This window comes from Convolutriloba macropyga, chromosome 8, assembly GCF_964194025.1.
Source record: "Convolutriloba macropyga chromosome 8, txConMacr16.3, whole genome shotgun sequence".
Taxonomy (NCBI): Eukaryota; Metazoa; Xenacoelomorpha; order Acoela; family Convolutidae; genus Convolutriloba; species Convolutriloba macropyga.
The window spans coordinates 6,964,550-6,979,001 of NC_134475.1; positions in this window are offsets into that span (position 1 = coordinate 6,964,550).

The window sequence follows — 14,452 nt, forward strand, 5'->3', positions numbered from 1 at the left end:
TATGACTCGGGGGCATGAGTGGAGACGTATGCCTGTATAATTTGATAAGTCAGAAGGTATGTTTTTACTATCTACGTTCACAACGACTATTGGAAAATTGTGTTGTTTCGTGTTAGGTTTTCTCAAGCAACAATAAGGCCAAAAACGCACAAATTTTTGAATTCTATATGTTATGGGTAAGTTTAATGAATCAGAATGAAAAACATAAAACCTATTTCAAAAATATGTAGAATGTATAAAACAATCTCCCTTTGAACGACAAGAAAAAATTGCAACAAAAAGTCTCCAATTTAAAGATGTTATCTACACACGGGTTTCTCTTGAAACGCAGCATCCGACAACATAAATTTAAAAATTTACAAAAAAAATTGCTTTCAACTTCTATGTAAAACAAGAACCTGCTTACTGCTTACTTCTAATACCGAATGAGAGGATATGGAGTAACTAAAACCAAGATAGTGGACATCTGAAAATGGGCTTTAAGAGTTCATCCAGTTGATCTCAGTATGTTTTGATAAGCAACTGCTCTTTACATAGGAGTGTTGTAGATTGAAACATCGGGATTGAAACAGAAAAGAAGACAAATGGACCAATTTTTTCTGTTTCTTTTTCAGAGTCAAAAAGTGTTGCATTTTGGCGTGCAGTTTCAGTTAGATTGTAAAACTTAATTCAGCTTCTAAACTGAACGCTAATAAGATTAATACCAATATCAGCTAGCCAACACTCTAATGAACTTTGATAACCTAATTCTCAATGACTTAATGAGCGCGCTTTATCGGTTAATCCCGTCTCTTTTGATTTTGCTCCTTTGATTTTGACCTTATTCACTATACTGCTTAGTTCAATGCATGAAGAATTTAAAATCCATTCATTTGAAACAGTGAGTGAAGTAAGTCAGAAGTCAAACGTGAAAATCGTATCGTGACTTATGTAAAAAGAAAAACGTAAACAAAAGGTTAATGGAATTAAAAAAAACATAGCAGGATAAGTCCTGACATACAAGTCAAAGAATTTTCATTGAATACAACAAAAACTAGACCAAAACGGACCATGAGTGAACCTAGGAAAACCATTTCCGAAAAAAAATCAGATAAAAAACTGAAGATCAATGTCAAAATGCCACATGTGAACACAAAACCAGTAGCGAGAAATGGAAATTTGGTTCTTTCAGTGTTAAAAAGTGTTCGAATTTGGCGTGTAGTTTCAGTTATATTGTCAACCTAAACTCAGCTGCTAAACTGAAAGCTAAAAAGCTTAATACCGATATCAGCTAGATATAAATCAAAGTGAAATTGCCGCATGTGAATAAAAAATCACTAGCGAGAAAGCAAACTTTTGTTCAAACACCAATTTCTCACTCCACTTTGAAATTAGAGAGAAAGCATTCCACGCCACAAAACCACTCGCTTTTTCGCTCCACTTCCTGTTTCAGCGTGACGAAAATCACTACACCAATTTGACTTCAAAAATCAAGAAAATGTGTTAACCGATCTTAAAAGAACTTAGCCGAAAGAATTCGGGAAACGACTCAAAGTAGAAATCCACTTAAACGCCATCCAACTGCTCATCAGACAAAATGCGTCTCAACTAATTTATGATTATTGTGAAACAAAACCATAAAGTAAATACAAGAAAATCAAATTTTGCTATAAATTGATCCCGAAATAACATTCTCTGCCAAAATTACTTCATCAAAACAACTAGTGCTTACTAAACCCATTTATATGTGAATTTTAAAAAAAATACCTAAGGCTAAATTATGAAAAAAAGCTCTGAAAAACAACTTGCACTAAAAAACTGGAAAAAGTTAATAAAATTTTTAATATTACAAAATCATATAAATCCAAAAAACAATTCCTTTCAGCCAATAGGATATTCAGATGCTGGCAAAATAATAGGTAAGTCATAATAGGCGAAGAAACTTGTCTAAAAAACAGAAAAAAAAACGAAAAAATGCGAAAAAAAATTAAGAAAAATAGTTCCAATTTTCGCCATTTTTTGTCGGATTTCTCAATAAAAAAATTCATTTCCACAAAACTGTGAGCAATTTTTATCTGAAATCTGCTCAAACTAGCCCGAAAATCAGCAAAATACATTAAAAACCTCCGAATTAGCATAAAATTTAGATGAAATTCCAGAAACCTTCAAACCATTACCAAACCCATACTAAAATTAAAAGAAAATCATAACCAAACCTATTAAGCAAAAAAAAATTGAGAAGAAAATGCTTTAAAATGCCGCTCACGAACAAAAAATTTCGCTCGCTTACAGAATTTTTTTCACACCTCAATTTCTCGCTCTCTAGAAAAAATCGATATGAACAAAAAACCACTGTCTTTTCGCTCTACTCTTCATTTTGTTCAGCAACAAAAACACTCCAAATTTTTTCATGTGTTTCATTTCCCGCTTGAAAATTCAAACCAAAAAATTGATTTAAAAAAGGACTTCTCCAATACTCCTCTTCGAGACGTAAAAAAGACAGCGCCCCAATACAATTCAAGTTCTTTGAATTGTAAAAAAAAGAGAGCGCCTAAACAATAGCCGTTGGCGGCGACAGTTAAACAAATATAGTAGGATAAATAGTAGTCCCGAGAATTGAATATAAATAAGACCTAATTATTAATCAAATCATTGGATCAGTCCTTGATAGTTGAAAAAGCATATAGAATATAAATTCAACTCCGGAGGAATGGTCTTTTAAGTTCGTGCTAGAATCACAACAATCAGAATTTAAAAAATCTTCTGTGCGACCTTAATTATAAAATGATAAAAGTCTCAACCTCGCATACTATAGACTAGGCAGTTGCTACATAAATTAATCATTTTAGTGGGAAAAAGTTACGGATGAAACAGAATTATTTAAGAAAGGTTAGAAAAGGATAGCGCACAATTGCAGGACTTATTCTTAAATAAAAATTACGGCACGGGTCTGAAATATATATGTATAATAAATTTGCATCTTATTGCTGGATGATGAAATTCATCGATGTTGTTTGGTGAAAAAGCAGATTTAATTTGCTATTGAAATATTACGCAGAGCGGATGCTGAGGATAGTTGCTGCTTTGAGCGAAATGAGGCAAAGATGAGCGCGACTTAGTTTCCGCTTGTTATCTGTCTGTTGTTTTCTCCTTTTGACTGACTCGAATCTCAAAATTTAACCACAAATCTGACGAGTAGCTCCGAATTAGTTCGTAATTTTGTTCGTGGCGCCGACCAGTATTCGTCTTTAGTCATTTGTAAACATAGCCGGCAGATTGCCGGAAAATAGCCGCCGTTGACGCGCTTGATGCACATCGGGATTGAAACAGAAGAAGACAAATGGTCCGATTTTTTTCCTGTTTCTTTTTCAGAGTCAAAAGTGTTGCATTTTGGCGTGCAGTTTCAGTTAGATTGTAAAACTTAATTTAGCTTCTAAAATGAACGCTAATAAGATTAATACCGATATCAGCTAGCAAACACTCTAATGAACTTTGATAACCTAATTCTCAATGACTTATTGAGCGCGCTTTATCGGTTTATCCCGTCTCTTTTGATTTTGCTCCTTTGATTTTGACCTTATTCACTATACTGCTTAGTTCAATGCATGAAGAATTTAAAATCCATTCATTTGAAACAGTGAGTGAAGTAAGTCAGAAGTCAAACGTGAAAATCGTATCGTGACTTATGTAAAAAGAAAAACGTGAACAAAAGGTAAATGGAATTAAAAAAAACATAGCAGGATAAGTCCTGACATACAAGTCAAAGAAATTTCATTGAATACAACAAAAACTAGACCAAAACGGACCATGAGTGAACTTAGGAAAACCATTTCCGAAAAAAAAATCAGATAAAAAACTGAAGATCAATGTCAAAATGCCACATGTGAACACAAAACCAGTAGCGAGAAATGGAAATTTGGTTCTTTCAGTGTTAAAAAGTGTTCGAATTTGGCGTGTAGTTTCAGTTATATTGTCAACCTAAACTCAGCTGCTAAACTGAAAGCTAAAAAGCTTAATACCGATATCAGCTAGATATAAATCAAAGTGAAATTGCCGCATGTGAACAAAAAATCACTAGCGAGAAAGCAAACTTTTGTTCAAACACCAATTTCTCACTCCACTTTGAAATTAGAGAGAAAGCATTCCACGCCACAAAACCACTCGCTTTTTCGCTCCACTTCCTGTTTCAGCGTGACGAAAATCACTACACCAATTTGACTTCAAAAATCAAGAAAGAGTGTTAACCGATCTTAAAAAAAACTTAGCCGAAAGAATTCGGGAAACGACTCAAAGTAGATATCCACTTAAACGCCATCCAACTACTCATCAGACAAAATGCGTCTCAACTAATTTATGATTATTGTGAAACAAAACCATAAAGTAAAAACAAGAAAATCAAATTTTGCTATAAATTGATCCCGAAATAACTTTCTCTGCCAAAATTACTTCATCAAAACAACTATTGCTTACTAAACCCATTTATATGTGAATTTAAAAAAAAATACCTAAGGCTAAATTATGAAAAAAAAGCTCTGAAAAACAACTTGCACTAAAAAACTGGAAAAAGTTAATAAAATTTTTAATATTACAAAATCATATAAATCCAAAAAACAATTCCTTTCAGCCAATAGGATATCCAGATGCTGGCAAAATAATAGGCAAGTCATAATAGTCGAAGAAACTTGTCTAAAAAACAGAAAAAAAAACGAAAAAATGCGAAAAAAAATTAAGAAAAATAGTTCCAATTTTCGCCATTTTTTGTAGGATTTCTCAATAAAAAAATTCATATCCACAAAACTGTGAGCAATTTTTATCTGAAATCTGTTCAAACTAGCCCGAAAATCAGCAAAATACATTAAAAATCTCCGAATTAGCATAAAATTTAGATGAAATTCCAGAAACCTTCAAACCATTACCAAACCCATACTAAAATTAAAAGAAAATCATAACCAAACCTCTTAAGCAAAAAATAATTGAGAAGAAAATGCTTTAAAATGCCGCTCGTGAACAAAACATTTCGCTCGCTTACAGAATTTTTTTCACACCTCAATTTCTCGCTCTCTAGAAAAAATCGATATGAACAAAAAACCACTGTCTTTTCGCTCTACTCTTCATTTTGTTCAGCAACAAAAACACTCCAAATTTTTTCATGTGTTTCATTTCCCGCTTGAAAATTCAAACCAAAAAATTGATTTAAAAAAGGACTTCTCCAATACTCCTCTTCGAGACGTAAAAAAGACAGCGCCCCAATACAATTCAAGTTCTTTGAATTGTAAAAAAAAAAGAGAGCGCCTAAACAATAGCCGTTGGCGGCGACAGTTAAACAAATATAGTAGGATAAATAGTAGTCCCGAGAATTGAATATAAATAAGACCTAATTATTAATCAAATCATTGGATCAGTCCTTGATAGTTGAAAAAGCATATAGAATATAAATTCAACTCCGGAGGAATGGTCTTTTAAGTTCGTGCTAGAATCACAACAATCAGAATTTAAAAAATCTTCTGTGCGACCTTAATTATAAAATGATAAAAGTCTCAACCTCGCATACTATAGACTAGGCAGTTGCTACATAAATTAATCATTTTAGTGGGAAAAAGTTACGGATGAAACAGAATTATTTAAGAAAGGTTAGAAAAGGATAGCGCACAATTGCAGGACTTATTCTTAAATAAAAATTACGGCACGGGTCTGAAATATATAAGTATAATAAATTTGCATCTTATTGCTGGATGATGAACTTCATCGATGTTGTTTGGTGAAAAAGCAGATTTAATTTGCTATTGAAATATTACGCAGAGCGGATGCTGAGGATAGTTGCTGCTTTGAGCGAAATGAGGCAAAGATGAGCGCGACTTAGTTTCCGCTTGTTATCTGTCTGTTGTTTTCTCCTTTTGACTGACTCGAATCTCAAAATTTAACCACAAATCTGACGAGTAGCTCCGAATTAGTTCGTAATTTTTTCGTGGCGCCGACCAGTATTCGTCTTTAGTCATTTGTAAAAGTGCTTTGGGGAAAACCTTGAATAGCTTTTGTTTCCATCACTGAACTCATGTTGCTGTTGTTGTTGTAGCTGTCGTACAGAGCAGCAATTCGCAGGTAATTTTAGCGGGATACCGGCGCTTATTGCCGTTTTCAACTGGAACCCTAATTGAAACATGACATTTAGTGCTACATTACATTTGGGACAGCGATTCTCAACATTGTCAGAGTTCCTACTCAAGTAAGAGTTTAGCAGGGGACAGAATCTAGTTCTCAGTTGTGCTAATCGGATACGTGCCATTCGTGACAGCGTTTTTATTCTTCTATCTTTGGTGGAGGTGTACATAGTTGCCTGTTGTCTTTGTACAAGTGAGTATGGACCGTGTGTCGATTGATACTTTTGAGCGCATTTCTGTATTTTTTGCGATTTAATTGTTCTTATTGTTTGTGTGTTGCTTCACGCGGTCCTATAAGTATCAGTTAGTGTCGGTCTCATGGGACAAAAACTTGTTGAAGAGGTGGTTTTATGATCAGCACGATGGGTCTGATCACTGCCGGCTAGAAATTGCTCTGCAAACATTTCTCTGTGAGCTTTGACAGGCATCATTTCACACTTATTGTGTACGTAATTGATGTCGGACATTTTGACACAGCCAATAATTGTGCGAATAGCAATGTTTCGTTGCGTTTGCAGGTCGTTCCAGTTTGTATTGCTGATTTTGGAAGCACCAAATTGGAGCACCGTAGTTAAGGACGCTCCGACCGATAGCTCTGTAAATCACTGAGAGTGTCTCTTTTGTGCAGCCCCAGTCGCTACCAGCAACTTTTTACAGTATGTTATTGAACTTTTGTAATTTCTTTTTGGTGCCCCTTACATGTTCTCCAAAATTGAGCATACTATCGAAGTTGACAATGAAAGACTCTCTTTGGACAGGACTGGTATTGGTGAAATCTTGACAGCGAGGTGTGGGTCAAACTTGATCTCCTTACTCCCGGTTGTGAACACAGTTGCGCTTGATTTCGCAGCTGACAACCTGATTTTCGTTACCGAAGTTTTCTTGATTTTAGCCAGTCGTGTAATATATTTAGGCAGGGTATTACATGTAACGTAATTTTTCAACCTGTGGGTGAGATGTAGGTAAAGTTATATTATCAGCGTAAAACCTGGTGTTTTTATCTTTCGGGGTAAAGGCAGCTTGCTCATGTAGATGTTGAAGAGCATTGGCTATATTACACCAACATTGAAGTTTTTGATCAACCGTGTCGAAAGCGGCGGTGAGATCTAAGGCTACTAGTAGAGTACTAGGGCCTTTTTGTATATCGTTGGTGACAACATTGAGAGCTATCGTTGTGGAGTACTCAGCTCTAAGGTAATGCTGATGTTCTTTTAGTGGATATTCTGTAAATACACTTAATAAGAGGCTTTCGTTTAGTTTTGAGATGAGGGAGAGGAAGGCAAATGGTCTGAAGCTTTTAGATTCGTCCATGGGTTTTCTCGGCTTGTAGAGGCGCATAACCCGGATAACTTTCCAGATGTTCGGGATTTTTGCACTGTTTACAGAAAAGTTCATGGTCTCAGTGGGGTATCTGAGTCATCTGGGGCCGAGATGGTGTAGGTGGATTAGCACTATTCTACCTGGGCCAAGCGCCTTACTTTTCTTTCACTGTGTTACACTTACACATCCTGCAATCTATTTTCAGTTTCCTTATCGTTCTTAGTAAATTTCTTTTCTATTTCATTTTTCTTGGGGTGTGGAGTATATTGTCGGTTAAACTTGTTTGAGTATTTCCTTGGATCATGACGAGTAGTCTTCTTAGCTTCAAAGTTTATGGCTTTATTTGCTGGTTGCGTACTTATATTAGCCTCATGCGGACTCCTTGCGCCCGTCAATGTTCTTTGCTATTCTTTAGCTGTTGAGAATGATGTTCGGGGAGATTTTACAAGAATCGGTTACTCTTTTGCTGGCCTTTTCTTTGAGTACTACATGATTAGAGAAGTCTATTTCACTTGCACTATTTTTCTCTATTGCGTCTTCCGGTAGTTTTGAGTGCCATAGAGGGCTATTAGCATTAAAATCACCGGCAATAAAACAGTCATCTAACTCAAGTAGTTTACTGATTGATGTCTGGTATCCTGTATCACAGTTAGACAAATGTGGTATGCATGTAGGTGTTCACTAGTTTGATGTTATTACCACCTGCGTTGAGTTCTATGGCTTGGATTTCAAGGTGCTTGTCAGATGTCTCAAATCTAATTTCCTGAAACAGAATTGTGTCCTGAACGATAAAAGCTAACACGCCAACTTTGCCTCCATCTTCGGCCTATTTTCTTGGATTAAGCAGTAGCCAGGTGGGTTTTTGACAGTGGATTTTTCATTGAGGTTGGTCTTCTGGATGGCAGCTCTTTGGATAATATTTTCTGCATCCAGTCTATGTTGTCTACATTTCGTTTGAGACCATTGCAATTCAATTGAATAATGTTGGTGTGTGTTGTCGTGAGTGGGGAAACTTTGCCTTGTATTTGATTCTATTATCTTGCAACAGAAACGGCGCTTATATTCGAACTTGTTGTTCCATTGCTCTATGGACTGTAAGTTGGTGCAATTCAGGTGTACCAATCCTACGCGGCTGCACCAGACGCCAAATTGATTCCAGTTGCTACGGTGACAAATAGCACAAGGCGTCCGGTCAGGGATGGTTTCAATGCCACCGAGGATGAGAAGCAGGGCAAATATGTGTTTTGCTGTCAAATGCATTCTCGGGACCAGAGAGACTGGGCTTGCCTGATCCCGTCGCAAAAATCCGCTTCTCGCACTCTGTGTACAGAGTGTATGGCTCCTGGGAGCGGTTGTCCACTCGTCGTACTGCTACGTAGGACCGTCAACACTTGAGAACTCAATGATATCAATAGTGGCAGTGACACAAATTCTGCAGAGGAGTTTGAAATTGTGTGTAATCAACGACACAGCAATTTATTCCGGTCATTTTAGACTTTCTAAAATGTTCAAATAGACGTCTCGTGAATAAGTTTAATTGGACTGATAATTGTCGAACAATTGTTTCTGCCCTGTAGTATTGAAAATTTCAGCGGTTATTAACTCAAAAATGATGAAACCACAAGACCGATAAGACCTGCCATTGAAAGCCGATAAAATATACCATTGGTGAGTCTAGCCAAAAAAGTTCAATAATTACAGACAAAAAGAACAAAAAGAACGGGCTGAAATCAAGAGTTCATTAAAATTTTTAGGAAACAAATGGTGCAAAAATCAAAGACAATTTTTGATCCATTTCTTCCGTTTCAGGGTATTAGGACTACGCTAAAATTTTGAGTACCATAAAAATAAGTTAAGGACCGTCCACGCACCGATTTAAAACATAAACCGACTAATGTCGGAAGAATTGCTCTCAAACGACAGGCGGGTGGAACAACAGCTGAAAACACCTGGATTCGAACCGTGGGCCTTTCGATCCCTCATCAGAAGCACTGCCCACTAGGCTATCAGTCCCTGTTTGTTCTTTGCTACAATCGTTTTTATTTTTGAAACAAGCTTTATTTCAGAGTGAGAACAACAGAGATCACTCAAAAAGACAAACGAAAGCGTGAAAAAGTCACTTGAGAACTCAAAGAATGTTCCAGAAGAAAAGTGCAAAAGCGGTCAAGCGAAAAATTGCATAAAATAGACAAAACACGCTTACAATAATTGCTATGAACTCAGTTCAAGAGCAATTAACAAGCCGTTTTGTTTATCAATTACCATCGAATTACGAAATAAGGAAGAGTAGAAAATTTACATTGAAGCGATATAAAAAAGGCTCACAGTTTTAATAGCCAAAAATTCAAATTTAAATTTAAAAAAACAGCTGCAGCAATCACAATTGACGATAAATTCTATCACAAAAAAAATCAGATTCAGTTAGAGAAAATTAATTCTTCAAAATCTACAGTAAATAGCTTTTTAGATTATTTGTACTTTCATTCAATAGACTTCTAATTTTCAAGCTTCAAATTGTTCAATTTGAAGATAATCTTTTCAACCTCAATATCAAAAGCTGATTCAACCTATCTCCAATCGATAGGTAAAACAATAATTTGCGTTATCTGCAATCAACCACTTAATTTTGCCCTCAAGATGATAGCACCTGAAGAATTACGTTAGAGTTAGAAAAACAATTGCTCAAGCTACACCACCTTAAAAAGGTAAAGAGTTGACATTAAAAATAACAGTGAGCTGACATAAACAGTTATAAATAGTTAACATGATGGCAGTAAGCATAGTAAAACAGCTGACAATAATATTTCATAACTGTTTTGATGAGAAGGATCAAAGAACTGTATTCCAGACTCTCGAAAGGGCCAATTTGTCTTTTGTTGACCAAACATGATTTCACACAACATTGAACACGATTTCTGTTGGACAATTCGGAGCAAATTTCGCTACAAAATTGTTTAAACGTTGTTGCTCTTTCCTTTTGTCTCTGAAGCATGAAAGCAGATCCGAGTAGAGATTTTTGACTTAGAACATTTCAGAATTTTAAGCAAGAAGGAATCGTCAAGATATTAAAAGCACAAAAAATATTATTAGTACAGATTTCTGCATTTTTTTCCATTTAAGACTTTTTTCTGTTTCCATTTTAAAGGTCAATGTGTGTTTGCAACTTCACTAGCTGTTCCAAACATTGGCGAAGAAAAAATCACATCAGACGAACTTCCGAAAATTTATTGCCTAATTGACGTCACGCATATGACAGCAGTATGAACGAATCCATTAAGAGGCACGAAGATGATTTTCTGGGATTAAAAAAAGGAAAAAAAATGAGAGTCGAAGAACTAAACTAAACACATAGTTTGAATACTCCTAAAATTTCTCAGTAAAAACATGACAATGAACACAACTATTTACTCACTTAATTATCCAATTACTTATTAGTCAATTCATTAATGTAATTAATTTGAGAAACAAAGGAAAAAAAATTTTCAAAGCTTAGTTGTAAAGTTATATTTTGAAACAACTACTCTCAATTTAGTATTTTCACTCTCAATCTGCTTAGCCAGTTTATTGTTTACAATATGAAAATCAACACCTCAAGAAAAAACTACATGCTTAAGCTTATTCGCCAAAAAGTCTCTAAGTTGCAATCCCAAGGCATATTTTCAAATTGTGATACCATTTTCGAGCATATAGTGATTACTAATTGAACAGATGAAGCAAAAACAACAAAGAACACAAAAAGGCAAAAACAAACATTAAAAACTTAATTTGGAAAAGTGCCAAACAGATAACTTTTAACTATGTTCTTGGAAATAAACGCTAACAAAAATTTGAAGTTCTTCTTAAAAGCTAACAAGAACTGAAACTCGAAAACGTCCCATGTCAATTTTTAAAGAAGGTCTAAGACTTCTTCTTTAAAACATCAGAACTAGTCCAAAATTCAATCTAATCTCCCTCAAAAATGGTTTCTAACAAGGGTTTAGAGATGACTCTAAACAGAATTAACACAATAAGACAGCATAAAAAAGCTGCACGTGGATAAAAAATGTTCTGTAGCTGGCCAAAATATTTTGATCATTTATGTGCTCCAGATGACAATTTAAAAAATTAAATGAGAAAAACCTAGAGTAATTAGATACGCTAATATTGAGCTCATATGATTCCCACCCGTTGAATCAAGCCCTTTAAAATTCTTATAACTGAAAAACTGAAAATCTGAAAACATGTCATTATCAATGTCGAACATTTAATTTACAAGGGGTGGGCGCAGCTGAGAAAATTTTATTGGAGCACAACAATCCGACCACGCAGGGGTTTGAACCCACAATCTCCAGGATGAGTTTCGGACATATTAACCACTACGCTATAACCTCTTCGATACTCCATCGAGTTTATTTTAGCAACTTTGTTTCGGAATTCGAGCAATTGAAATCACGCAAAAATTAAGTCAAGCGTGAAAAAGTCACTTGAAAGCCAAGAAAATTCTAGAATTAAAGTGCAAAAACGGTGAATCAAAACCATTTACTAAAAATTTTGCACACACGTTTACAGTACTTGCTTCAAACTTCGTTCGAGAGCAATTAATAAAGTTACAAGTGAAGATCGTGTACTTACCTGTTACAGGTGAAAATTTTGAACTGCACTTACCTTTATTTGGGTTCCAATAACTTCTAACAGCCTTTCACGCAATATCTTCCCCATATTCTGCTAATCATCTCAGTCTCCGAGGACATTTTGGGCAGAATGGCTGAAGAGGGAATTTGCTCCTCCAGATATCAATACGTGGTAAAGTTGAGTGTAAATTATTATAATTGGCAAGGTTCTCGGGTATATACTAATTCTAATCTAAGTGATCAAGTACAAAATCTGAAACAGATTTGTATGAGAACTTAGCTCACTTTCTAGCCAGGTAGCTCAAATATCAAACGACCGTGTTGAACGTGGCAATCGCCTTATAGTTTTGTTATGATAACTTAATTGTTAAGTCCTTTTTTTCAATGAAGCTTAACATTCTTCACTAGGCAGCAAAATTGCGTTCATTTCCACGTTGCATATAAAGGAAAGATGGCTTACAGTAGAGGTTTATAACATTGTGCCCGGTTCCCGACGCTATAAAACTATCTCTTTTACTCTGCAGATTCAAGCCCAAATCCTTCTTAGTACGTGCAAAGCGGGAAAATACTGGATATAATAAATATCTAGATGCAAGAAGCAAGCAGACGAGGCAGGTAGAAAAACAAAATTGGGGTGGAATGAAAGATTTCACGCTTTTTGCAGCTTAGGCAGGCGGGCGCATTAGGGTAATGAATTCGATTCTAGAGTAACACGGGGCTTGATAGATCGTCACGTGGCAGTGACATGAAAAGACACTTGAGCTCGGACTGAGAATTTTGGACCTGTTTGATAGCTGCCCTGAGCAGGTTCTAGAGGGGGTTCTGATAACAAAAATTGAAGGTTGAAACTGTGCCTGTGGAAATTTTAAAAAGCAAATCAATTAATAGAAAACATAGATTAGATGCCACTAGCAAAACTTGTTCAATATATCTGCTCTGACGTCATGCTACAGTATAACGTAGCTTGTAGGTCGCTAGGCCTGAATGAAAAGAAATATTACATGAATATCTGCATCAACTCTGTTTAAGAAACGTATTGCACTGAGAAAAAACCTGGCAATTGCTTCCTTTTGCTTTATTAAAAATAAATAAGGGCCAAATAATGTAGCGAAACTTCATATAGGCAAGAATGTTATTTGTATAGAATCAAAAATTTGGGGCTAAAACTTTGTAGAAATCAAAATTTCAGCTGAAATTTTGATTTAGCTAAAGAACTGTCTGCTAGAAGGCTGGAATTTTGAATTGAGTTGGAAATTTGAAGCAACTGGGCTTTAAAAACAAGTAAAAATTTGTTCAACTGGCTGCACTTTAAAAACACCTCACGTGCGCCTCCGGTCTTGCAATTTGGCATTTCAATAACTGTCAATGCGATTTTAGGGATTAGTCTATCTTTAATTGCTAGATTAGATTTAATTCTCACAGAAGCACAGAATGCATTTTAAGGTTAACAGAGAACAACGAGGGTTGACCGAGCATACACTTGACCACTCGCTTAGACAAATGTCAAATTGCTTATTCTCTTTCAAGGTAGCACACTCTGAATTTTGTCAAACATTAATCGCCTCCAGATTAAAAATTGTTTTTTAAATTTATCGCATCACATCGGTTATTAGCAACTCGATTTTAACGATGGTCGACTTGACAAAAGTTCCGCAATCCAAATCAGAGAAAAAAAACGACTAGATTTTAAAAATAAAAATCTCTAAATCAGCTAGAGTCAACTCAAAGTCTGATAAGTCTTATTTCAAAAGTTTTATTTAAAAGTTTGTTTAACTCATCAAATAATGTACTCATAGCAGGCATTACCACATCATCCAAAAAAGTTGAAGAAAAACATCCCGAAAAATGTCACTTGTTTTTGATCAAACCTGATTGATCAGAAATTTGCACACTTTAGAAGGTATCGGTTCTGAGCGGGCATCAACATAATTTTTTAAAAAAATTTCCAGGAAATTAATTTAAAAACCATTCAACTTTGATATACTTGATTGATTATACTGGCTGACTGATTATATTGATTAATTGATTGCTGATTGATTATATATATGTACACTTTGGAAAACGTTAACAGTATCGATTTTTTGGTATCAAAATTTTTTTAATTGCTAGATTAGAGTTAATTCCTACAGAAAGAATTTAAAGATTAATAGAAAGAGGTTTCACTTCGCGTACACTTGACCACGCTCATATACAAATAGCAATTTTCATATTCTCTTTCACGGTAGCACTCTCAATCTAGTCAACTTTCTTCTAGTCAAAGTCTGAGTCACCGCTATGATTTTCGACTTCCCAAAAAAAATCAAAACTAAGAAAATCCGATGCGGTTTTACAATTAATAATCCGTGAGTTTTCACTCATTAGACAAGCTACAGTCAATTCAAAGGT